General features: G+C 41.7%; 1 long non-coding RNA gene across 1 annotated transcript in view; it reads right to left on the reverse strand.

Annotated features, from left to right (window-relative positions):
• Positions 1-7473: 7473 nt before the first annotated feature.
• Positions 7474-26566, reverse strand: part of LOC138480952 (uncharacterized) — a 503521-nt gene continuing 484428 nt past the window's right edge. The window contains exons 3-5 of the long non-coding RNA XR_011274168.1: positions 10021-10157; positions 9623-9763; positions 7474-7635 (exon numbers count right to left, since the gene is read on the reverse strand). This is a non-coding gene — a long non-coding RNA (uncharacterized lncRNA). The remainder of the gene's footprint in view (positions 7636-9622; positions 9764-10020; positions 10158-26566) is intronic.

Consider the following 26566-nt stretch of genomic DNA (forward strand, 5'->3'; position numbering starts at 1 on the left):
TCCTTACCGCCTTACTACGAGGTCCCTTTGCGGGTTGGGGAATTTAACACCTGCTTTTTGCAGGCGTTAAAAACCAACCCGCAAAGGGACCCGGGGAGCTAATTACGGTACCGCAATTTGCAGTACCGTAATTAGCGCCTTCCCCATTCCCATTATGCCCTATGGGGCAAAAATGGGAATGGGGAAGGGCAATGGTGGAAGGGGGAATTACCGCCCTGCCAACCTTGGAATGGGGCGGTAATTCCCCTTTCAGCCAAGGCGGTGCCGGTATTTTACCGGCATGAACCATGGCGCTAATAGCGCCATGGTTCTCCGCCATCCGTGTAATGAGGCCCGTTGACTTTGTTCCACCAACATGGTCACGGGGAAATTCTTTCGCTGCGATACATTACATTTTCATCTCACAGGGGATAGCAGACAGATTGCACAAAACTGACAATATGCAGTCCGATAACAGTGATCACCATATTCTATCGATAGCGTGGTCTTCATTGGGGTACCCTAATTTAGCCTTCCAGCGTTAGAAATCAATAACAGATTAAATAGACTATGGAGGTCATTACGAGTTAGGGGGGGTAACCATGCTGCTATTAGCGGCATGGTTACCCTCTTACCGGGTACCCGGTCCGGGTTCCTTGAATGAGGACTTAACGGGCCATTCCGACCTTGGAGGGCCCGGTAATTCCTCATTCAAGGAACCCATCCCCATTCTCATTGGAGCCCCCATGGGGCTCAATGGGAATGGGGAGGGTGCTAACAACTGGCCTGTTAATAACCCCTTAATAACTGAGCCCGTTGTTAGCAACCTGGTTTGCTCACGGGACTCGCTAAGGGCGCCTGGCAAAACCAGGCGTCCTTAGCAGGTTCCCCCGAGCAGACTCGTAATGAGGCGGTAAGGGGTTGACGGCTCCAGCACCATTACCAGCGCTGTTAACCCCTTACCGCCTCACTCGTAATGAACCCCTATGTTTGATGCAAATGCAAGTACAAACATTGTCCAGCACATTTGAAAAGATAAATCACAAAGGTGCTGAAAAACGGAACTATGAATGGCTTTTGACAGTTTTCTTGCAAATCCAATCTGGTAATGGAAAAAAAAGATTTCAACACCCTCACGCCTATAATCCTTTCATTAAGAAAAAAAAAACAGAACTATGCAGAAGGATAAGAGCGCTACTGAAAGGAACAGAAGAAGATAAATACAAGCTTATCAAACTGGAAAAGCAACAGTGCACAAACTGGATGAAATCAATGTGACTCCTAGCGATGCAACGAGATGGCGAACAAATGCTAGATTCCCTCAAGAATAGAAATTCCAGAACTCTCTGGAATGTCTTCAACCAGTGACCCAAATTACCATTCTGAAATGAACCACTCCATGGACAGAACACTAAGAGCAGCCGAGATTTCAATAGAAATGTTAATTCAACGCCCACAACATGCAAAACAACAAATTCTAGTAAATGACTGGATACGTACATTGCATATTTAAGCCCACTATCAAATGGACCCCAAATGCGAACTTGAGATAAAACCAATAAATCAACTGCCAAGCTATCTAATACTGTTTCCACATCAACGTATTTGAGATAGTTTCCTAAGATTTCGTTTCAATCTATTACCTACACGTGAACTGTTAATGAAAACCAAACAACTGCAAAAACGCAAGCGTTTTGCAGATTCTGTAACCAAACAGAATCTATAGAATCATTGTTCCATATCATAATGGAATGTCCTGCACTGACTGAGAAGCGCAACTTATTTAGAGAATTATTTGGCGTTCACCTCACACAGATGGATCCAAAAGAATGCTGATCACAAATCCTGTTGGGTGACAATAAGAGACTGGTTTAAACCATTATCCATTTTTGGAACAACATAATAGAAAATGGTGTAGAAATTTGAACATTTAAGTTATACCTGTAATAAATGTATTTGTATAAATGAAAAGTTTAGCAATAAACTATATCATTTTAATAAAAAATAAATAAGTAAAAATAACTAGAAATCCTCACGAGCAGATGTTTGGAAGGCAAAAGCCTCACCCCGAAGGTGCTTTAAAGTGAGGCAAGATGCATTCAAGGCACTGCAATGAACTGAGGGGGTCATTAAAAGGGACGCGTTCTGGTCCAGTAAGACCCCAAGCTAACATCATCAATTATAGTGTATTTATATGGTCTGGCCCAAGGTGCGGGCAGCATTGCTATTTTACGTAGATATTAATATTTTTAGGTAGAAGAGAAGGATGCATAGTAAGCACGGTAAAGGTGGCATTGCATGCACAAGGCCCAAATACATGAGGCAACAGAAATTTCCAGTCATGCCCGAGGTCCTATGAGGACAGTTTGCACCTCACTCAACAAACAGTTTGTTCATTGTTCTTGAAAGTGTTGCGAAGATGTGTCTTTCACCCAAGAGGAATGTGCCCTACAGGGCCGGATCAGAGGCCAGTGCCTGGTGTGCATGTTATCTCACTTTGGCCAAACTATGACTCGGCCCATTCCCGAGTGACTCAAATTTATAGCCCATGTAACGGACTGATGACCCAGAGTTATAGCCCATGTAACTGACTGAAACCCTAAGATCCCTCAATTCCATGACACAAGGTGCCCTTTGACCATCAAACCCAAAGTAACAAGTCCTAAAAGACTCAAAGAGGATGGACAGGATTTATCATTGCAGCAACAATAGTGTGATTGGTATTGCAAGGTGCTGGGAGGGATACATTATAGTTAAAAACGAGGGCGAGACCTTGGAGCCGAATGGCGCAGGTGGAGTGAGTGAAATGTGTGTGTGTGAAAGTTAGAGTGCCCGGCCGCCTCCTGTGTTTACATTTTGAAGCATGACAAATGCACAGTGTGAGTGATAAAAAAAAGCTGTATAGTAGGAGTATAATTTATTTGTTGTCTGACCTTCGACGTGAGAAGATGAGCCCTGTAGCGCCCACATAATGGAAGATGGACAGACTGGGCTGGGACCAATAAACTGCCATCTCATATGGATAAAGGATGCAACTGTATAGTGTCCATATGTATTGTGTCATTTATGACTATGTTTTGCTTTAAATGTTTCTGCTTGTACCTCTTTTTGGCAGATCGTTCTTGGCAGCAGAGTTTTTTGCAGTTTCTCTCATCTGTGCATGATGAAACTTATCCTTACAAGATCAACTTGGACTTTTCTTCCCTAGCGGGTTCTATTCTCTCTGGTGTGAACGTTTAGGGGCTTAATTTCACAGGCCACTGCCAGGTATCTTTCAACTGACAAAGCAGAAAATGAAAAAAAGAAAAACAGTTCACTTGAATATATTGTTCTCGAGGATATGTCAAACAATGGGGAAGTGAATCTGTACCAGCGTTAATTGGTGATACAAGAAATTGCGAAAATGGGAAAAGAAAACAGTTACTACTTTTGTTTGGCTCACCATGTCCTAACAGTATTTTTCAGGAGTCTGAGTTATCCCCATACATACCCATTTTACATATGCAAATTAGGTGTGCAGAATGGAATAGACCAACCTCCCGCCACATTTTTGACAGGTATGCCTGAATGCATCCGTGCGCTCATTGTGCAATCACTTTGCCCGCATTTTCAAAGCAACTGTTCACACATTTTGAGAATCAGGTAGATGTTTATAGCGTGTGTTTTGTGGGCACAAATCGTGTTGTGCCTACTGGCATACTTTGTTAAGATCTGTATATTTCAGATATTCTTGTTCTACCCTTTGTTTCTTTCATATTGGTATTTCTTATTTTTATTGATTTATTTCCTTTATTTTTTGCCCGTGTTTTAGATACAGGTTTGCAGAATATTTGTGAGAACACATTCTATGTCTACCAAATGTTGCTACAACTCCCCAGATGGAAGCATACACTACCTCGAAGTGCTGACTGCATACAATTTAAAGTTGCATCGAGAAAAATAGAACAAAGAGCGTTTAGAAATGTATGTTATTGTTATATTGAACTGAGGTCAAGTACATGATCCACAGCATCGCATAAGCATGTTAGTTAGAAACATTCATTGTGTTGTGGATGTCGAATGCGAACAACCACGGTAGCCATCTCCATTAGTCTTTGATTCTTATGATATGTAAGACATCTGGTTTGCATTCATAATAATGTGTGTACTTTGTAACAAACCAAATGTCTTCTTGGCAATCAAAAAAAAGTTATTTGCACATTACAATGAAAGGCATCTGCTTAGAAAAATCCACTATTCTCTGCACAGTTTTCCTGGAGCTGGAATGCATATAATGATTTAAATTGCAATGTACTTCGCTCTTGTACATCAAAACCCCAGATCAAGCGTTTGTCTGCTGCAGGTGTCCTACACACATTCTGTGTATGTAATGTGTGAATGCATAATTTAAAGACATGCATTAATGTCATTTGTTGTGACAGCAGATGTAAAGTGCATTTGATGGGATGAGAAGCAACTAAATTGTGAAATATATCATCAGAGTGCACAGCTATGCCCCTGCCATTCAAGAAGAGGCCCTTTTTTCTATAGGCAATTGTAAAGTAATGTCCAGCTATGCAAATTAAAGGATCCTACAATGACGATAAAGAAGGCTTCACAGGACTTTGAGACTCATGAAAACAACTGACCGTGGTGAATGAGAAGAACATGTGACTGGAATCAAGGTTTGAATCTTTGCAGATCTTTGAAATGTATACAGCATTCGTTTGTGTCAAGAGTTTGACTTGTCCTCAGGTCTGGTCAGTTTTGGCCCTCATTCAATGACCAACGCACATGGAGCTGTGTGTATACTTCTGGCCCTTCATTCATCAAACCTATGCATATAATTACAGCGACAGCATCCTGCCATGGCCAGCTATATGATTAGTGATTGAATGAAAAAGGTTAAGGTGGGCACTGCCTTTTCACAACAAAATATATAAAACCAAATAAACACAGTACAGAGCACTGAAGAAACATTGTCCCTAGCATCAGTACTAGAACCCAGGTATGAACACTGATAGGCCTGGAGACTCTTTCCAGGTGCTGTGTGTTCACCACTGAGAAAAGAAGACCCCTTTAAATTATGATAAACAATATTATTATACTGCCATAAAGTCAAGGAATACATAACATATATTGTAATGATGATTCAGTAATTTAATGAAAATGCATAGCGGGGGAACAGATTTATATAAAAAGGGGGCAAATTAATTATGGACTATTTCCATCATCAGGGCTGATTCTATCTCAACTTAATCATCAGTACTGCACCAAAAAGAAGGACATGTAACCGAAAACACTGGTGAGAATACTAGTGAAGCAATTCTCTCGTGATACGTGGAGCATCTAGCTTAACACCATGAAACAATGCCTTATAGATTGCTGAACGAACCTAACATGGAGGTGGAGGTGGATGGCTGTCAGCTATATGATCACCCACTGCATGCATGAGAGTTCCACCTGTGAAACCGTAGGTGAAGATGAATCCAGATACGACCCATAGAAAAATGATTAAAAGAAGAAAGAAAATAAGTTGGAGGTGTAGAAAAAGAGCAATTCATTGTAAAGTCCAAAAACATGGATGAAGGCCAAATCATTTTAGAAGACTCTAAAATCCTGGATCTCCATATTGGACATAATTTTATACAAAATAATGAATTCAGTCAACAAAGAAAGAAAAACTGCAGTTAATAATTGTAAACATTGAACGTTAAAATCCTTTTTCAAAATTCTGTTTTACTAAATGTTTTACGATGTGAAGATAAATCAAAACTGCATTTTCTAAATACGTAATACACAAGGATGGCCGAAAAACAGACCTTGGTTGCAGACAGAATTCAGTGTAGATAGAGAGAGGTCTGCCATAGGCTTTGGAGAGTTAGGCTACCCCTGAAAACCCACCCATACAGATTTGTGTACATTTCCGGTTGATGTCTCAAAGGGATGATTTATTTGATGAAGAACTTAAAGCGCAAAGTTGTCATCCTTTCCTTATGTTAAGCTCTCACAGAGGAGGAGCTGGAAAAGTCCAAGCAATACAATGAAACCAGGAGGCTAACACAGCCACTGGCTATAACAATGTGTTCTGTCTATTCATTCCCACTGAGGCTGCGTAGGCCTACCTCAGTCAAAAAGAAAGATCATCAAGGAATCATTCTGGAGTCATCCGATGACACCAACCTGACTCATCCATGGACAGTTGAGGAAGATCATCTGAAATCATCCTGAGGTATGTGTGTAGGCCAAAATATTTAAATGAGATGATATCACAAAAGCTACTCCAGGATGAGTTCTGATTAGTTGCAGTGATGATCTTGTATTACTCCAGGATGACTCCGCAGCTACTTCAGGATGATTACAGATTCCTACAGGATGACTCCAGATCACTCCAGAATGACTACATGACAACTTCAGGATGACTCCAGGATGACTTCATGACAACTTCAGGATGGGTGGGGATTAATCCAGGATGGTTCCATGAGAACTTTAGGACTTTTGAATTGTGAATGATTATTGCAGGCAACTCCAGGATCAGTTTACATTATTTCAAGATGCTGCAGAAAGATTAAGGAAAAGGGTTTTGTACCGTTTGGGTAAGACTGGTGGTATTACTTTATGTTGAGACTGGTTAGAATTATGAATAGTGTACTGGAAAAACTCTAGGGAATTTTGCAGCCATCACTTTCCATCTTTGCCTTCTCTGCTAGAGCATCCAAATTGTGGTAATGAAGTTTGGTGATTTAGTGTACACAACCACAAATTCACCCCACAATTTCACAAACCAACCGGTAAACTCCCTCATTTCACTCTAGTTAACATGGCATCACACCCAATAAACTCCCACAAGCACAAAGCACTGCACTAAAATACACACTTTCTACGAGCTGGATAGAATCTGTTAAATGTCTGCCTGCATGACAGACTGCTGACAGGCACTTCACCCCAATATCGCTATGAGCAGCTAACAATCAGTTTGACCATCCAGCTCACTCAGGAAAGCACTTGCTGACCCCACCAGAAATCACAGACAATACCCAATAGCACAAAAACATACAATTTACAAGTTGGCAAATGCTAAAAATGTACCAGACCAACTATATAGTTCTACGGACAATGACACTTGCAGCATCAGTTTCACGCAGCATGTTATCTCCACACACATGAGCTCCACAGTAAATGACTGAAACAGCAATACTCCTGTCTGGTTTTATAAACACTCAATATATAAATGTATGGTTTCACCACAGTAATAAGTAACTTTGGGGCAATCTGTTAAAGATGGACATTGTTGTACATTACGTTGTCAATTAGTAACATTGCTTGAATTGTGGTGTAATTAGTTTATATTATGATAGTAAAGTACTGCAGGTATAAATTGCTGAATTATAATATAGTATTGCTGTGGCTATAAGATGCCTTCAATCAAACAAAGGCTCAGAAAGTGCTCAACATTGTTTTATTTAACAAATGCTGTTTAATGTCATAGCAGCATTCTATAAGAATAAATGACAGTTTGCAAAAATACAAATAAAAATCAACCATTCTGCATTTAAAAATGCAGAGTCTTCTTTAGGCCTTTTCGGGCATTGCAGATTGTAGTGGCATGCTTCCATCTCATCACTCTGCAGTCCATAGTAGGCCAACTGTTGGCCTTGAAGATAGATCTCAAAAAGTCTACAAAAAAGAAAGGATATATGAATATAAATAGATATCTGAATAGGCATGTTAAATTCCTTATTGTAGAATAAATACAGGATTAACAAATGTTAAAATGTCAAACAGACTTAAAAGATAGATTTGATCTGAAAATGAATGATGGTTTTCTGTGGCTGCATGCAGAAGATTCATGGTCTTTAGTGGTCAAAGAGGTTAATACAGTGAGTTGTTGGGGAAGGGAGAATGGGCAATTATGCAGGAACAAGATTGATAAATTGTGCAGATACAACTGTTTGATTTGTACATAGAAACTATCACACAGTTACAAACACAAAGCATACAAAGAAATGGGGAAATAGTATTTTAAACCCTTTGCTAATTAACATAACCAAACGGTCTGGAAAAACATGACCGCCAGACTTGCCAAAGCGAACCCAGCTTACATGGGTGACCCAACGCCTCCTGCCTGAAAACCATGCATCACTGATTCGTCAAATATTCTGATGGACTAACAATTTAAATGTACAGCACCATAAAAGAGAGTACACACTTACCTATTTTCTGCTTGGAAACCAGCAATGGCCAATATGTAATAAAATATTATAAGGGTCAGGTTTTAAAATCCATTAGAAATAAATAACTAATTAGTCTAAAATAGAATGTGTTGACACAGTAGCAAATTCATACTCATACATCTCTCGGAATGGCCATCATGTATGTATGGTGTCCATTCAATGTGGAAAATGTACTCTCAAAATTAAGTAAGTTAAAGATAGTTTTCAAATTGGGAATGGTTTGGTTATGATGGGCAGATAGAGTGGCTTTGGCAGCACAATCAGTGCGACCTATGGAACAATGTCTTTAAGGTTTAAAAAAAGAAACTCCATTTGTGACTTTAAAAAAAAATAAACTTTTGGTATCCGTCAATACAGTTGTGAAATATAAATAAAGGAAAACTTGGTTATGATTTTGGTTGAATACGTAAAAAAAGGTAAACACATGTTAACTCCTACTATGTGTTATTACCAGGATTGACATCCTTTTATTAAAATTTTGCAATCCATTCCAAAATGCACACGTTTTTTTTTTCCAATTTGGGTCTGATGTCTGTAACTACTTGATTTCATTAGCAGACATTTGAATGCTTAGATATTCAGCAATGCATCACACTTGATGGATTAGGCTGTATTTGCTTGATACTGGTATTTCTCATTCATGGGTCTACTCAATTTTCTTGTACAGTTTTCAAACCCAATACAACTAATACGTCAATGTGATGATTAAGCATTAGCTTTGGAAAAAGAATGAGACTCTTCAATGACTCACTGTGTAAAGCATCAACGTTTTCTACATAAAGGACATTCCCAGCTCTGGCTGTCATTACTAATTTAGCAGAAGCAAACTCATTTGGGGAAAACAGAAGCTCACTGACACCATTCAAAAGGAAGCTTGTCCCATCTCAAGCAGATTTAGCCACCTCCAAAAGTTTGTAGAGCTCTTGCTTTGGTAAAATTATATGTCTAAATCTGGTGGGGCCATTGGCATCCTTAACCAGTTGTTGCATATAAGCCTGGAAATATAGCACAATCATGACATGTTTACTTAATGAATCACAGACCCGTTCAGCTGCTTTCTAGACTTGTACTTTGGCCACCATGGAACACTATGAGTTATTTACTGTAGAAGAACAATGTTCCACTGCTAGGATACATAGATTGTATATGGAGTGGTTGCTGGTGAATAGCAGGAGAGTAGAGGCAGAAAATATTGAGTGTCTGCAAACATTTAAAATACAGCCAGGCCTACAACTATGCTGCAAATATCTAGGTAATGTTTTACTTTTCAAATTGTAAATGAAACAATGGGCCTGGCCATAATCTTTGCAGAATAATGCCGCTTAATTCATATCAAATTAAGATTTGATTGTAGAGACAATACATTAAGGAATATAAACATGTCATAAAGGAATAGAAACATATTATAATGGAGTAGAAAAAAGTATCACCTTTTGTTGTGCGGATGACCTAGTTTCCATCTGCAATGACTTGCTGATTCCGGGAATGAATCGTCCTGGTCAGAGCCGCCAACAATGCCTGCAAATGATGTATTGCCAACTGATTGCATCTTTGTGTTGCTTGCATCTGTTCTACAATTAAACAAAATAACAGTTAAAGGCACCTAGACTCTGGCCATCACATATGAACAACAAACTTGTCAGAAACATGTAGGCCATCTATACATCAGATTTACCCTAGAGGATGTACAGAGGCTGTGAAAGAATGGTGGGCATTGTGCAGCACTCATCTATATGTTTGAAAAAGGGGATGCCTCACTGTAGGCATGTTAGATGTACCCTCCTCCCCCAAACATCAATAGAGGGAACAACATATATACTTTGCTTACCTACTGATTGGAAAAGCACTACTGCAGATAAATCCTTTTCTTCACGTATTTCTCTTCGACTTTCATCAATATCCTCTACCAGCCATTTACAATTAACTTCACCAGGAATTGGCTATGGCTCAATTTCCCCATCCTTTCTAATATACAGAGAATTGTCACAATCAAAGAAAAGCACATTAAAATTAAAGAGTGCCATGATTTAAATTATTACCTAAAAGAAAAAAAAAGGTAAATTAAGTATTCTCCAATTACTTTTGTGAAACTAGTCTCTACCCAAGACCATTAATTTATACTGGGCTTACTATGGACATGTTCCTGCCTGAAGTGTCCCTATTTGTGAGTGAAGCTAGTATCCTATATTGGTTTAGTAACTTGAGATTTGTCCTAAATATTCAGCACCTGAATGACTCGCCGTGTCCCCATTGCAATATGAGCGGCATTGGAATCACTGTCATTATTATCTTTTCAAATACGTTCTTGGCAGTTCTTACACCAGCAACACTGTTGCAAAGCCTCGGCATCCTACCTTTCCCCACCTACGCATTTATACTAATGTTTCTCACTATGCCTCTTGCACACCTATCGTAGCCCCGGCACCATGTGGTGAATCCTTGGCAGATTGTGCGGTTACTGAAATGTTTCTTATTATGCTTCATTCTCTCCTGATGTAGGCTCCAGACTGTGCTGTTACTCAAATGTTTCCTACTATGATTCAGGCACTCCTGATGTATCCTCCAGACTTTGCTGTTACTCAATAGTGTCTTACTATGCTTCAGGCACTCCTGATGTATCCCTCAGACTTTGCTGTTACTCCATAGTTTATTGTTATGCTTCATGCACTCCTGATGTAGCCCCTCGTACCATGAGGTGAGGCTTTACCAGACTCTGCTCCTACTCAATCGTTTCCCACAACTTGCCTATACCTTAACCGACTTTGTCTGCCTCAGCGTTGTGCTGCACACATAACTTGCCCATAACTCACCTGCTCATGACCTATCACCGTGGCGCTGCACGTATAATCTGCTAGTAACCTACCGACTAAGACTTTTCATCCCTCTGCTGAAAATGTACTTGCCCATTTCACCTGATAACATCTTGTCACACCATACCCATTGTAACTAGCCCCTAGATGCCTCAGGGGTTTGCAGGCTGCTATAAATACAAAATAAAATTGAAATAAAATATGCATCTGCTGCAAGTACATATGCCCTTCCTAATATGTCACTTTTATTTACAAAATCTGCTGTTGAGTGCTTCTAGTAGCACAATCCATGTAGACACCAATATGACAAATGGCTATTCTGGAACACGTTTTTTGCTCTTACAGTGCAGCATAATCATATACACGCCTGTGTGTTAAAACAATGTACAGATTGTTAACTCCAGATTCCCCCACAAGCTACTTCAAAGCGCTATCGTCACACTGCAAATCTATTCATTGCCAACTCTGATTCAGCTACAGAAATGCTAGTAGAAAAATAAGATTCATACATATCTCATGGAAGCAAAGAAACTGCTTGGATATGATTGAAGTTGAAAACAAATTATGTATGGTGACCCCCTGGCTTGCAGCTGGTAAAAATACACCTGCATTTAACAATGTATTGCTGCGGTGTAGTTTAATATTTTCTAATGCAAGACGGTCAGCATAAAAAGCGTAATTGGGGGCACAAGCAGTTTCATTTGGTGATGTTCATCCCTGGTGGACATATTTGATCACACAATATATAAGGAGCGGGATGGATGAATTCATTGTAACAAAGGATTTCAGTTGGAGTGGCATCTACGTGGCGCATACATTATAATGGTGATTACATTTCCTAATGCCAATTGCAAGCTGCAATTTCCCTGGTGTTATCAATGAGGGAGCACAATGAGGGAGCTCAACAAAGCTTGCTCAAGGATTTGGCTACCAGGATTTCACTCAGGTTGTCATGTTTCCAGTGCAGACACTTACCCACAAGACGCATACAATGATTATCAAAGCACATGCTCACATTGGGATTTTGTTTTCTAGGGAATATTTCACTACATACTGCTGGGTTAAAAAGGTGAGCACCTTTTATATTTGGTATTTAATGACAAATGTCCTTTCAGGTTATTTTTCTGTTGATTACTGTATTGAAAGGCCAATGCTCTTTTGTCTGGTGCACTTTAAAGGTCAAGTGAGCTACATTTGTATCTTTATTTTTTAAATGTATTTATTGAGCATGTGTAAGTCACCTATTCAGCAAAATGTGTTTCCAGGTTCCACAAGGTAAGAGGTTGGGGGGAGGGGGCAGATGGGAAAACAAATAAAAAGGTCCTACAAGGACTTGTGACATTCGGATTTTGCAAGTGCAGTAAGAGGAAGTGCAGGGGGGAAGGATGGGTTGAGGGAGAGGGAGGAAGGGGAACTGCAGGAGGGAGGGGTGCCCAGGGGCTGGGCAAGTGCTATAGGGAGCCCAAGAGGGCAAGTGTCCGGGGATCCAGGGGTGAGGGTCAAGCGTGCGAGGACAGGGTGGACTAGACTCAGTAGGCTAGTCAGGGAAGGGTGCTTATATCGTGGTGGCGTAACATTAATGAGATGTCCTTGCTGTAGACCCTGATTCAATGGTTTAAAATGTACCCATGCCCAAGGAAATGATAGTGCAGCCAGACCCACAGCCTTTGGGCAGTGACACATTACCTCCACGCCCACAGACTTAAGTAATGACACAGTGCAGGCAGGGTCACATATTTTAGGTAATAAAAAACTGCAGAAAGCAGGCAGCCCCACAGCATGTATGCAATGACAATGCAGCCAGTCCTAGTCCTAGTATATGAATGAACATTTTAAAAAAGTAAATCAACACTGGAAAAATAGCCTGAGAGAGGAGAATGTCCAATAACTATGTACACCTTTTAAACCCAGCAGTGTATAATGAAATATTCCAAGAAAAACAAAATCCAAACATGAGATGTGTGCTTTGATGACACTTATGTGATCTTGTGGGTAAGCGTCTGCACTGTAACCATGACAATCTGGGATGAAATCCTAGTAGCCGAGCACTTAAGGGAGCAAACTGATTTAATGCTTGCTGCAAAGACATCTTACAGCGGCTGTGTTCTCCCTCAATTGCCCCACCCCATTATTTCCCTCAATTGCTCCCACCCCTTCTCTCTGCCAACAGCCCCCACCCCTTCTCTCCATCAACAGCCCCAGTAAGTTAGCTCAGTGGGTTGAGCACTCACTGCTGCAAACTTTGTGTGATCAGCAGGTCTGATTCCCAGCAAGTCAGACCTACCCTTTCGAGTACCAACTTCGGTTGGGTGATATTGTATGTAAATATGTACCATGTAAAGCGCTTTGGCAAAAGCACCATATAAATAGCATTATTATTCTACAACTGCCACTCAACACCTTCACCCCAACCCACTTCTACCTGAAACACCTCTCCACCCCCTTACCCCCCAACAGTGGTCTTTCTTCCCCAGCTGCCCCATCTTTCTCCTCTAAGTGTCCCCTTCTCTCACAACTGCCCCTCACTCCCTCTAATTCCCCCACCTCCCTTCTCCCCCTCTACCCCCAGCTCCCTTCTCCCCCAACATCACCTATCTGCTTCTCACCCAGCCATTCTTTCCTAAACGACCCCTTTTCCCTCAACTACTCCCACCTCTCTTCTCCCCAAACAGCCCCCTTCCCCTTCTCCCTCAATTGGCTCCCACATCCCCTTCTCCCTCAATTGCCCCCCATGACCAATTGCCCCCTCTCTCTCAATTGCCATCCCACACTTCCTCTCCAAGTGACCCTTCTCCATCAACTGCCCAAGCCTTCCTCCCCAATTGCCCCCTTCTCCCTCAACTGCCCAAACCCTCCTCCCCCATTTTCCATTTCTGCCTAAACTGCCCCATCCCTCTGCCTCAATTTTCCCTTCTGCCTCAACCCTCCTCCCCAATTGCCACTTTTCCCTCAACTGCCACAACCCTCCTCCTCAATTTCACCATCTCCCTTAACTGTCCTGCCACCTCACCATCAATTTCCCCTCCTCCCTCAACTGCCCCTAGCCCCCTTCATCACTAGCTGCCCCTCACCTCATCTCCCTCAAACATCTCTGAACTCCCTTCCACCACCTTCTCTCGCTCAACTGCCCCTCCATACCCAAGTGCCCGATCTCCCACAAAATCTGTCTTTCTTCCCTGGCTGCCCTGTCCCTTCTACTCCAAGTACCCCATTCTCAACTAGGTGACCATCCCATCTTCTCCAAACTGCCCCTTTCTATCAAGCAACTTCCCTCCAATCCCTTTCCCTCCCCTATCCCTTATACTGACCCATCCCCTTCTCCCCCAACTTCCCCTTCTCCCTCAATTGTCCCATCATATCCCCTTCTCTCTCTCTCAATTGCCACACACCCTCTACAAACTGCCCCTTCTCCCTCAATTTCCCCCACTCCTCTCCTCCCCAATGGCCTTCTCCCTCACCTGCCCCAAAGCCCCACCTTATTACCTCACCAACTATCCCCACTCCCTTCTCCAAATACCCCCTTGTCACTCAGGTGCTCATGCCTATTCTGCCCCAATACTGGCCCCTTCACCACAAACTGCTCCTCTTGCTACCCATCTGCACCAGTCCTCCACTTCTTACCACCCAACCACCCTGCCCAACTGCGCCACCTTCTCACCCAACTGTCACTCCTCCTTCACCAACTACTCCCTTCTTCGATGAAGGGCTGATAACTCCAACCCAGAACCCTTTTCTACTGTAAAGGGGCCGCTCTGTATTGGTGAAGTCCTTTTATGAGCGATGAGCAGGATGCTACTTAGCAACAAAAAAGGCTGTTTTGCTGACCTGAAAATAATCAGGGTTCGGATTGCAGTTAAACATTCCTGCTGAGCGTGCGTTTACATCTGCTTCTAGTTGTTACCCTTTATTGTGCATCCAATCAGCATCAGGTGGGGAAAAGGCACGAGATCCCCATTGCTGCACAAAGCAACAAGACCGACCTCTCAGTACCCAGAGTAAGCACGCCCTTTGTCTGCCTAAAACGAATGCCTTACATTGATCCACATCTCCAAATTATCACTGTAACTCCAAAACTCCACAAGGACCCGCCGCCATTCATTTATTAACTTTAGCAAGAGAGGAAGTGAACAAACTGCATGTGGAGCCCATCCAAACAGATATATCAGTCCCATATACTGACTAAATAAGCCTACAAGCTACACAAAACACTCCTCACACACAGTTTCACTCAACTCTGCACGCTTTAAAGGAAATAAAATGACCTCTGGTTGATACAAGTTGCTTTAAATGTGCTTGTGCCGAAACCCTGCTGCCACAATTGCAGTCACCTTTCTTGTCTTCCTGGTAGAGACAGCCGCAATATAAAAGAAAGACGTGGGTTGACCATGGTCAATTTGGCCAAGAAGACAATTTTGCCATGGCCAAATCGTGCCAGACTTAACCCGCCCACCACCCCAAATAAACTCCCCCACCCACCACCTACTTACCTTTCTGAGGTATGCTCATCTTCGGACCCTGCAGCGTCCGATCCGCCCCTCCTACGTGGGTCGGAACCCATGCCGCAGGGGGCACTTTTTTCCAAACCTCCAGAAGCAGGGGGCATTCCCGCTATCCCAATGGCCATCACTACCAAACATGGGCAGCAGGGGACAACCCTGCAAGCCCTGCTCTCCATGTTTGGTAGTGATTACAAACTGATCGGTTACAATCAATCAAATGGTAGTGGTAGAATTTGGCTTAATTTACCATATCAATTGTAAATCATTAGTTTGGGTACTACCTGGTATTCAGGCAGACATAGATGAAAGACTCAGCATATCCTATAAATATGCTTATTCTTTTATCTCTATTTGCGCTCAGCTGTTCTCTTTCTACCTGTGGACTATTATATCCTCATAGCCCCAGACTGGAAAAAACAATAAAAAGCTAGACGTTGCCTCTTAGGCAGAATTATATGCATTACCCTTTGGGAACACCACACACAATTAGGACTACAAGTGACAGTACAAATTCACCTTTGGTACAAGACTGTACTACCCAGTAAAGTGGTAGTGATGGCTGAGCAGCCAGACGTATCTCAAGAGTAAGTGAACAGTACCAATAGTTACACAAAGGACAGCAATTACTATGAGTCAAACAAACACTGACTCAAAGTTTCTGAGTAAAAGAATATACATTTATTTACATATCAGTTGTAAAACATTTCACTACATTAAAGCAGTTGAAAAATCACACTCTTAATACACTACAAAACACCCAATAGATTCTGGACAAGTTAGGCTCAAAATGAAGTGTGAGCAAAATAGCACTCCAGCAATTTAAAAGGGAGGGAAAGACAAAGTTAGGCAAGAATTAAACAACACCAACAAGTAAGTAAGCAGGGCAATCTAGAAAAAGGAACTACAGTGAAGAAATCAAATTCAAGGGGACCTGGTCCAAAGTCAATGGACCAAAGTCTTTGCTCAAGATCACACAGTTCAGGGTAGTTTGTGGTTAAGTCTTTGCCAAGAGTTCAAGACGAAGTTGGTCGGCAGAAAAGTTAGTTTAAAGAATGGAGAAGGACAAGCCCTCGGATTGGCAAAAGGTTTCACACCCTTTCACCGTGTCTGAACGAAACGGACAACAGTTCCTTAAATGGTGAAGAAGGCTGTAGCTGAGGCGGACGTTCCTGGCAGATCCTGCAGGCTCACGGTTCCTGAAGCAAATGTCGGACTGACAGAAAGTAGGAAGACTGGAGGGTCCTGCACTGCTCAGGGAAGAAACCAGCAGTAGAGCAAAGCAACAAATAAAAGGTGCACTCTTAAAATGCTAGCAGGGTCCGTTCCTCCTGGCTATCCGGTTCACTGCAGCTCTGTACAGCAAATTCGACCAGAGAAGGGAGACCTGGCGAGCAATTAGGTAAACTGTTGTTCCCACCAGCTCAAGGGGAGAAGATTCCTTGAAGATCTTCCCTGTGATTGGAGTATGAAGATTTGGACCTGCAGCAGGGCTTCACCCGGTGGTTCAGTCGTTGCAGGGGTCCCCTTCTGTCAGCTCCTCTTTGGTTCTTTTGTTCCAATGGCGACTCTGCCTTTCCAGCCCAAGAGAACTGCTTTTTATGTAGTTTTCCCCCATTCACACAGTCTAGCTGTAAATCACACAGCAGGGTGGCTATCCCGCCGGGACAGTCACCACAACTAATCAGATCAGAGTGCGACATGGGTCTCCAAGGAGACCATGTGCAGGGAGTCCTAAACCCCTCCCTCACATCTTGTCCCCCTGAGACATACAGGCACCTAAGGAGGGCTTCTGTGCAGAAGCCCGTGGAAAGACGGTGAACAAAGGAACCAAACCTGGTTTGGCGTGCAGAGCAAAACACAAAAAAGAGTTTTACAAAAAGAAATGGCGAATAAACCCAGCTGGAACCGTATAAAAACGTATATGGTCTAGAGGGTTAAAGTTTGAGGCTACCAAGATTGCCTAAAACAATACCAGGGCTATTTAAGATAACCGCGGTAGAAAGAATAGGGTAGTTACCACTGCCACCAGCCAAGTCTTAATGAAAAGGGAGCGAAACAATGCTCTAAGAGAAATAGACATAAAGGGATAAGTATTTGCCCTTTCCAAAACTCTATTTAAGATAGTTTGTACTGGGTCTGTGAGTTTTTAAAGAGACTAATAAAGTCAGTGGCAACTTAACATGTTCTGGGAGACAGTAGTCAATCTCAGAAAATGGAGTCGGAGTTGGGAAGCCAAAAAGACAACCCTGTGTCACTGCACTGAAGATGCTGTGTAACACACAGTAAAAAGATGATGCCTATGGAGTAGGTGAGGCTCAACAGTCTATGAACACATGAAAAGGTTAAACACACACAGCAAAACACACATAAGAGTGGGAAAAAAGGCTCAAAGTCTTACCAGGTGAAAAAAATAAATCATAGAAATCTAGCAAAGCTGCTGAGGGACTCAGTGGGTAAGGGAAATTAGCCATTCTGGAGAATTCTCACTTACATTGCCACTCTTATCTGGTCCAACAATACATGCACACTAAGAGCGTTAGGTTTCACCATGACATGGTCATCCATATATGTTCTTTGCTGTGCTTTCTGGGACTTGTTTTTTTTTGTTTTCCCCCGAGCATGATGCAAAGCAGCACTGAAAATCAAAGCTGGGGTACATGTATGGACATGCCAAAACACACAGGACCATACTTGTGCATAGCTGCTTTTCGGAATGACGTATGCTTTTTAACCTAAGCGCATGTACCTAATACATTATGTGTTCGGAAACTATGCATGTTCGCAAAACCACTAAAAACTCTCAAACATTCCTCTTACCCTAAAACACATACCTTTATACTACATACCTCTAATGCAACAAAACACTAGACCCTCACAGACCACTGGGAACTACACACACTTAGCATGAAAGCACACCATCCACAAAATGCATACATGCCCACACACATCAACTAACACCAAAGACCGCAAACCAGAACACAGTGACCGGTGTCACTGAACTGAAACTACCAACAGCACATTAAAGCACTTGTGCTTTTCCCACTACATTCTACTAACAATACCCTCCCCCAGCCCTCTTTCCTTATAAGGTCCGCCAGAGCACCAAGAGACCATGCAAGTGGCAGGAGTGTGCGCTACAAGACCAAATAACATTAACATTACTCATGTCAATTCCCCTCAGATGAGATGATAATAATGGGTGATTTGAATATGCAATGTATTACAACTAAATCAGGGTTTCATTGAACATATGTAAATCTAGCAATGGTCATATACGGTGTGACTTTATACCAGAATGCAATCTAAGAATGCTGAATGGTAATGTTTGGGGAGATATCCCCGGTGCTTTGTCTTGGAGAAGAGAGAAATCATTCTCTACAATTGATTACATTTTTGTATCGAAGAAAGTGTTTGACAATTGTATTAGTCTTAAACTTGCAGAGGGAAATGTTAATGATCATGCAATGTTGGAAGTGGTTCTTAAATAAGGAGAAATCCTTAAACATTGCAACACACAAGAATTGTTTGTTAATACAGCCTGCAATCGAGTAGTGAGGTTTGAAAGTGGAGGACAAAGTCTGGTAAATAAATTGGAAATCACCATAAAAGATATAACTGATCAGCATTTAATGGGATTTGGCAAACCTACCTCCTTTATTGATTTCCTGTGGGATCTTAATAGACCAATAAAGGGGAACATCAAATCGAATAGAAATTACAAGCGAATACAACTACAAGGCCAAATTAACAAAAAAAAACAGGCAATAAGAACAGAAAAATCAAGGCTTCAAAAAGTAATAAAAAATTCATGAGAGTTGGAAGTTCAAATAAAATGTTTAAATAATCGATATAGAATTTGGGTAAGATCACATAGGTTCCTGGTGCGGCAGAGAGATGGAGAGGAGATTGTTAAAGTTGTCACCCTGAAAAATTCAAGGAACTTCTGGTCCATTTTTGATTCAATGAATAACCATACAAGTTCTCTGCAAGCCGTGGTTATCGAAGACAAAGGTTGGGTCAATTACTTTTCTAAGGTATATGCCCCCATAGAGAATCAAGATCCCTCAGATGAACTTCACTCTGAATGGTTACTAGACTTTACAACTGAAGATATTGAGTCGCTGATAAAGAAATCTTCTATCTCTAAGGCAGCTGGTCCAAATGGCCTGTCCAATTCAATTTTGAAGAACAATCCACCAGTATGGGCAGGGATCTTAAAATCCTGTTCGATAATACCATATCTACATAAACAATAGCAGAGTCGTGGAGAAATTCCATAATAATCCCGATATATAAAAAAGATGATCAGTTGGCGGCTATGAATTATGGCCCAATATCGTTATTAGATGCAGATGGGAAAAGATTTTCTGGTTTAATCTTAAATGAACTAGAAAAATGGGCACACACTAAAGGTATATTTCCCAAGCAACAGACTGGTTTTAGATGAGGAGTGTCCACCTCTTTAAACACCTTAATACTGGGATGTATTACTATAGACTCAGGACTAAAGGCTGGTACGCCATCATTCGGAGCCTGGGTGGACCTCTCTCAGGCTTTTGACACTATTGATAGGAATAAACTTTGGTGTAAATTGAAAAATTGGGGTTTACCCGATCACTTGTTAACTATACATACACATCTTCATCAAGATTCAGCATTAAGAGTGAGAATGTCAAAAGCGGGCTCCCTATCTCAATAAATCAATATAGAAAGAAGAGGATGTCTGGGCTGTTTATTGGCTTCTTTATTGATTATTATGTTCCTCTCAGATTTTTCGCAATGGCTTAGGGAAAATTGGGATTAAGAAAATTGATTGGTTGGTATATGCCGACGATATTGTGGCCCTAGACCACACTCAAGTCGGTTTGCAACATCTACTGACAGCTCTGGCAAAGTATGCTATGGAACATAACTTAATAATCAACCCATTATTTTCTAACATCCTTAAGAATAACTAAATCATATACTTGGCAAATGAACAATCGAGTTATCCCCATAGGTAAAGATGTGACTCTCCACCTTCACTCAACTATTGAGACAAATTTATGAAGAAAATATATTTTCAATATTGCAGATTCTCTTTGGTACCAAGATTACATTTTTATGTTGGGAAGGTTACTCCCTCTATAACTTTTGGTATGGAATGTAATCTACAGTCATTAAGTTTAGAATGGGACAAACTCGAAGGGAGAATTTGGAGAAGAGTGTTGGCTGTTCCCAACTCTATACCGATGCCTTGTGTAAGATATGATTTGGATCTCACTTCACTGTTGTCAAAGGTGGAATGGAAGTGGCTCTCTCTTTATAGATTTATTCTGATACCCTCAAAGTCATCAATGTATGAGGAGGTGGCATCTCCGATGAAGAGTAAAAATAACTGCCTGCTAAATATGTTAGATTCAAAGTGCAATGAAACACTGGAGTTATCAGATAGTTCAGTTGATGTCTTAATCCAAAACCCTATGAAAACAAAAGAGTATGTTAAGCGGATGGATTGGATATGGACGATACACAAAATGAGAGTAGCCAAAAACGTTGTCTTCTTGGACAAAAAGAGACAAACCAAGATCTTCTCTTCCAACCTATTTAAAGAAGTCAACCAATCCAGGATTGAGAGTCTATTTCTTAAGATTCATATTAAAACCTCTACAGACTCTGGAAAGTAGACATATTAGAGAGTCTGAAAGATTTCCATCAGACATTTGTGATAAATGTGAGACGGGGCAAGACAAACAGCCCACCTTCTTCTATCAGAATGTGAAGGTACTTGGACCATTAGAGTGAAAATATTCCAAAGATTTCTGCATGATATAAGATTTCTGGGCACCTCTATGTTTTGGCAAGACTTTCCTCAGGAAATGAGATTGTTCTTACTGCTGAGGTAGTTTTTCTGTTAAGAGATCTAAACTTGATTGGTATTAAGGTCTAGCTAATATGAGAAAATCTCAATAGCTGGAGATTCGGCTCTGTGTTGACTTTATTACTTTTATTTTTTGTTCTTTATTCTTTATTTGTTCTTCATTCTTTCATTTATTCATTCATTGGGGTTTCTTGGTTATTTGGTCTGTTTTAAATAGATTTGATTTCAATTGGAGCTATTTATGGAAGTCCGGTTTTATATATATCGTTTTTATTTGTTTGCATTTATAAAGTGCACAAACAGTCCTAGGGCATCATGGCACTGTTACAGAAAGCTTAATTGGTTACAGAAGTGCTTATAAAACAGACATACATGTGGTGGTTGCGAATAGTTACAAGTCATGTTCAGTCAAGTGAACTGAGGGAGTCACAAAGATGGGCACATTTGAGGAGCTAACCCCATTGTATAGGGCGGCTAACACACAATAATGAAGGGCATTAATTAAAAAGGCACATTTGAGGAGCCCACCCCATGTTACATGGCGGCTAACACACAACAATGCAGGGCGTCAAATTCGAAAGGCACATGTGAGGGGCCCACCACATGTTACAGGGCGGCTAACAGACAATAATGCAGGGCATCAATTAAAATGGCACATTTGAGGAGCCCATCCCATGTTACATGGCGGCTAACACACAATAATGTGGTGTGTCAATTAATATAAAATGGCATATTTGAGGAGCCCAACTCAGGTTACAAGGCAGCTAACACACAATAATGCAGGGCATCAATTAAAAGGCCAGGGCATCAGACACAGGACATATATCCCAACAGTGAGCAAGTACTCTTGGAGAATTAAGCCATGATGTGCGAATGCACCCAGATAGCAGACAGGGAGCAGACAGGGGGCCTTACGAGCTCGGCCGGTTTGGTCAAAATAGTTGCACGTTGCTAGTCAATGTTATAGCTCTCAACCATTTTTGTCGCAAAGGCAGGTGAAAACACCCGATTTTGGGAGTTGAGAGCCCATTGAAATGAATGGGCATGCAGGAGTCTTGGCAGGTGAATCAGCTCTTTACAAGGCAGGTGACACCCGCCAAAAGCATGTGAGTTGAGATCTATGCAATGTGGCACAACAGAAAGCAAGACGCAGACGGGACATAAAAGCACCAGCCATTTTAGTGAATGGTGAAATGATGTGAACGTACTAATTGTCAGAAAAAATGTAAAGCATTTTTAATAAATAATTTAGATTGTAACATAGTTTGTGTGTGTTTTCGGTATGTTTATGATATTGTGCTTAGGGTTCTTACTTTTGGGGCCCACCCACAGCGTTTCTGGTGGGAGTTAGTTTGTTTCGGGCTTCTTTCGGATGGGCATGCAGCTTGTTTTATCATTCCGAGTTCCCAGCTGTAATGTTGAATGAGCAAGACTTGAGCGTGGGCTGGGGCCAGAATGAGCTAAGGCTCGAGGGGCTGAATGCAGCTTCAGGCTGTCACCGTGCACGCGGCTTCAGGTGTCACCGTGCACAGGTTGGTGGTCTTGAGGGCCTCTTGATTCATGAGGCACGCGAGCTGCTTTTGTACGTCGGGCGGCTGAGCTTTCGTGCTACCCGCGGTTGCAGAGCTGGCAGACAGGGCAGGGCAGACCCAGCACATTGTGAAGCAGGTATTCACGCAGCCCCCAGGGATTCAAGGCCATTCTTGAAGTTGGGGATTGGGAGTGCATGGGTGCAACGACTTTCCCCCCTCCTGTGAGAATGAACATATGCCGTTGCTTTGGCAGTTTTCAATCATGTTCTGAATGTTTGTCCGCGGCACGTGTTTATTGTACGTTGGTATTTTGAAGTGGGCAACTGTATATACAGGGCACAAGAAGTGGTATGAGAACAATTTTGTTGTTGATATATGTGATAGGAATTTTATTCTTATTTTGTGTTTTAATCTGTCAATAATGTGAGCTGTAAATGTCATGTTTGTTGACTATTTCACAATAAAAAAAAAATAACGTTAACATGAAAGCAAGATAATACCTCCCTTTACCAAAATCTCCTTTTTTTGTTTCCAGGCAACATCAGGTTAGTGCGATATTCCAGCTCTTGCTTTATTTTAGTGTGCATTGAAAAACTCTCTGGTTTGTAATGCATGCAGCAGATTTTTTTTCATGTCTGTTTTTATTTGAAGCAAAAGGCAGATGGGATTTTTCACTCAAGTCTCAAGCTTTACCTATTTGCCCCATTGAGGATGGTGAGTACTTGCTTAAAACTGTGATAGCAAAGTATTCTCACCCAGGGGGTGCATGCCATGTTTAGGCGTCTGGCGTCCACTTTTGCCCAACATAGTCTCAAGCTTTACCCTTGCCTCATTGGGGATTGTTTGTCTGCTATGTTTAGGCTTCTGACTTCCACTTTGGCCCAACCTAGTCTCAAACTTTACTCTTGCCTCATTGAGGATTGCGGGTTTGCTGGGTGCCTGCTTTTGACTGGTATGGCAAAGGGGTCACACCCAGGGGATGCATGCTATGTTTACGAGTCTGGCTTCCACTTTGGCCCAACAAAGTCTTAAGCAATACCCTTGCCTCATTCAGGATTGTGATGTTGCTGGGTGCCTGCTTTTGACTGGGATGGCAAACGATTTACTCCCAGGGCGCACATGCTATGTTTAGTCATCTGCCTTCCACATTGGGCCAACATAGTCTCAAGCTTTACCCTTGCCACATTGAGGATTGTTACTTAGCAGACCGGGTGGACCGCCCATTAAGTGCACACATTCTGGAGACCCTATGTAGGCTCCTATACATAGTGTGGTATGTGCATGTGAAATAAAGTACTCACCTGTAATGTAAAGATTCATTTATATCGAAACATTTATGTAAAGACGATATTTTTTATCAAGATATATTGTGTGGACAATTTCTTCTTGCGTACTTGTTCTGGTGGTTGTCTTTTACTTTGGCAAGTCCGTTTCACTTGAAGTTCTTTGCTTGTGGTTAGCAGCAGAATAGAGGACACACTTGGCTTAGTTAATGATTGCCTGCATGGCAGGCGATACAAATGTGCCGTGAAACACATGGATTTTTTTGGCAGGATGCATGAACTAATTAAAATGATTTCCCTACATATGTGTCAGTCACTTATTACTGAAAAAACCTATATGTGTCGCATGTATGTTTTTTTACGTTTGATTCCTGTTGAATGCTTTAACATTTCTACATTGAATTTTCCAATGAAAATAATATCCATTTTATGCTTTTTTACATGCAATTAAAAAGAATAACAAAAAGGTGTGCTTAGCAAAACATTATTAAATCATTCAACACAAGTGCAACAAAGCAAAAACTGAATGACAATCAGTATTAGAGGGGTTGGGGATTTTTACGAAGTAGGCGCTGTACATAAAATTTACATAATGTAGAAGACTTCAATTGCGTTTGTCATGTTTCTGTTTCAAAAAGTCACGACCACTTGTATTTTGCATAGTGTCTTTAATGTTACTTGGGTTCCGACACGTGTTTCGACCACTTGGGGGTCTTTATCAAGGCTGAGATTTGTCAATCAAGGTCAACAATTTAAACATTCGAGTGGATAATGTGGATGAGCAATGATCTAGGGTAGCCGTGATACTTGGCAACTTGTGTGGCACAGAGTAGTGCTTCTGAAAGGTAGGGGAAGCTCAGATAGCTTCTGATTCTCTGGCCAGACAGTGCTCACAATCCACAATCAGTATTGGTCTGCAAATAATCCTAAAAATTCTGTGATGCTCTGAAATAACCATTAAGTCATCCCCAAATCATCAAGAACAAACATGTTGATGCTCTTAAAGTAATCAGCAAGTCCTACTAAAATCATCAGAAACAAAGCGTTTTCTACAATAGGGATGATGTTGGCATAATCTGCAAATCATCCTAAACTCATCCCCAAATCATCATCCACCATTCTGAGACATTTGCTGATGACTTTAACAGTGTGATGATGCCTGATGAAATGGGAATGACTTCTAATGTAGACCAATGATCATCAGATGACTCCAGGATGGTCTCTAAATTCATCCTTTTAGACCAGGATAATGGATTCAACACATCAACAGTGTACAGGAAGCAAGCACATACATGCAGATTTTGCATTATGGCCATTGCTGGGCACATTTGCTGCCTTACTCTGAAGAGTATCTGCTGTTGTGCACTAGCCATGTCCATGTGCATAGAGGAGTCTGCTTACTGTCTGCACTTAAGCGCTAATCAATTCCAGTGCAGCAACATGGTTCCCAGCAGTGCTTTAGCTGAGAGGAAAGCCCCAAGATGCTGTGACTTGAACCAGCCTCTGCAGAATGCTTCTGTGGTTTCTCTCCAGCTGTCCTGCTTGAGAGACAGACAGGGCACAGCGATTGCATTCTGCCCCTGGATTCTGTAGTTAGTAGTGAGTCACGACTTATAGGGCAGGCTGAGTATAGGTGGCGGACACAAGGGGAGAGGGTCAAGGCTGATGCCCAGTGAGACACATGATATCAGCCACCGTTGGTCATTGCAGCCGCGCTTGCTTCTGGAAAGCAGGCCAAGAGTGTGTGTGCAATAGGTTGACTAAACATAGAGTATCTGATTGTGCTACTGAAGTGTTTATCTGGGTTTGTCTCGGCTGAGGAAGTGAAGCGCGGACAACACACGTGATGGGAGCAGTATGGCGTAGATGTATGGCAGTGCTATCCGTCAGAATCAAGGGGACATGTGATGATTTGTGTAGCATGATGTTTGCTAACCAGGCATTAGCAGGGGCTACCTTGAAATGCTAGTGCTAGGACAGCCGTGTAAACAGTGTAGGATAAAATGTCTAGCAAGACTTGAATACGCATTTTCATTGTGCTGGTGCTGATGACTCATGCTCCCTCAATTACATTGTAGAAGGGTTCCATGCACAATGAATGTCTGTCAGAGGAATGCTTGAGCTCATGTCACTAAACTTGTTTTCACTGTTCTGTCTTTTGGTCGTGGATTCCCTCTCAAGTCCAGTGTCTACTATATCATTTATCTTGGGTGGGTGTTTGGATTTGTGCATACATGTATTTTTCCCACTTTAAGGGGATATGCAGAGCCTGCTGGAGCATGGAAGCGCACGCGTTTAGGTGAACACTTTAGTTATATTCTTGCAAAAGGTATGAGTGCTGCCCATTTACAATCTGGGGGAAAGGCGGCACAGTTGTCTGGATTGGGCAC

The sequence above is a fragment of the Ambystoma mexicanum genome, chromosome 5p (assembly GCF_040938575.1).
Source record: "Ambystoma mexicanum isolate Mex_15411 chromosome 5p, UKY_AmexF1_1, whole genome shotgun sequence".
Lineage (NCBI taxonomy): Eukaryota > Metazoa > Chordata > Amphibia > Caudata > Ambystomatidae > Ambystoma > Ambystoma mexicanum.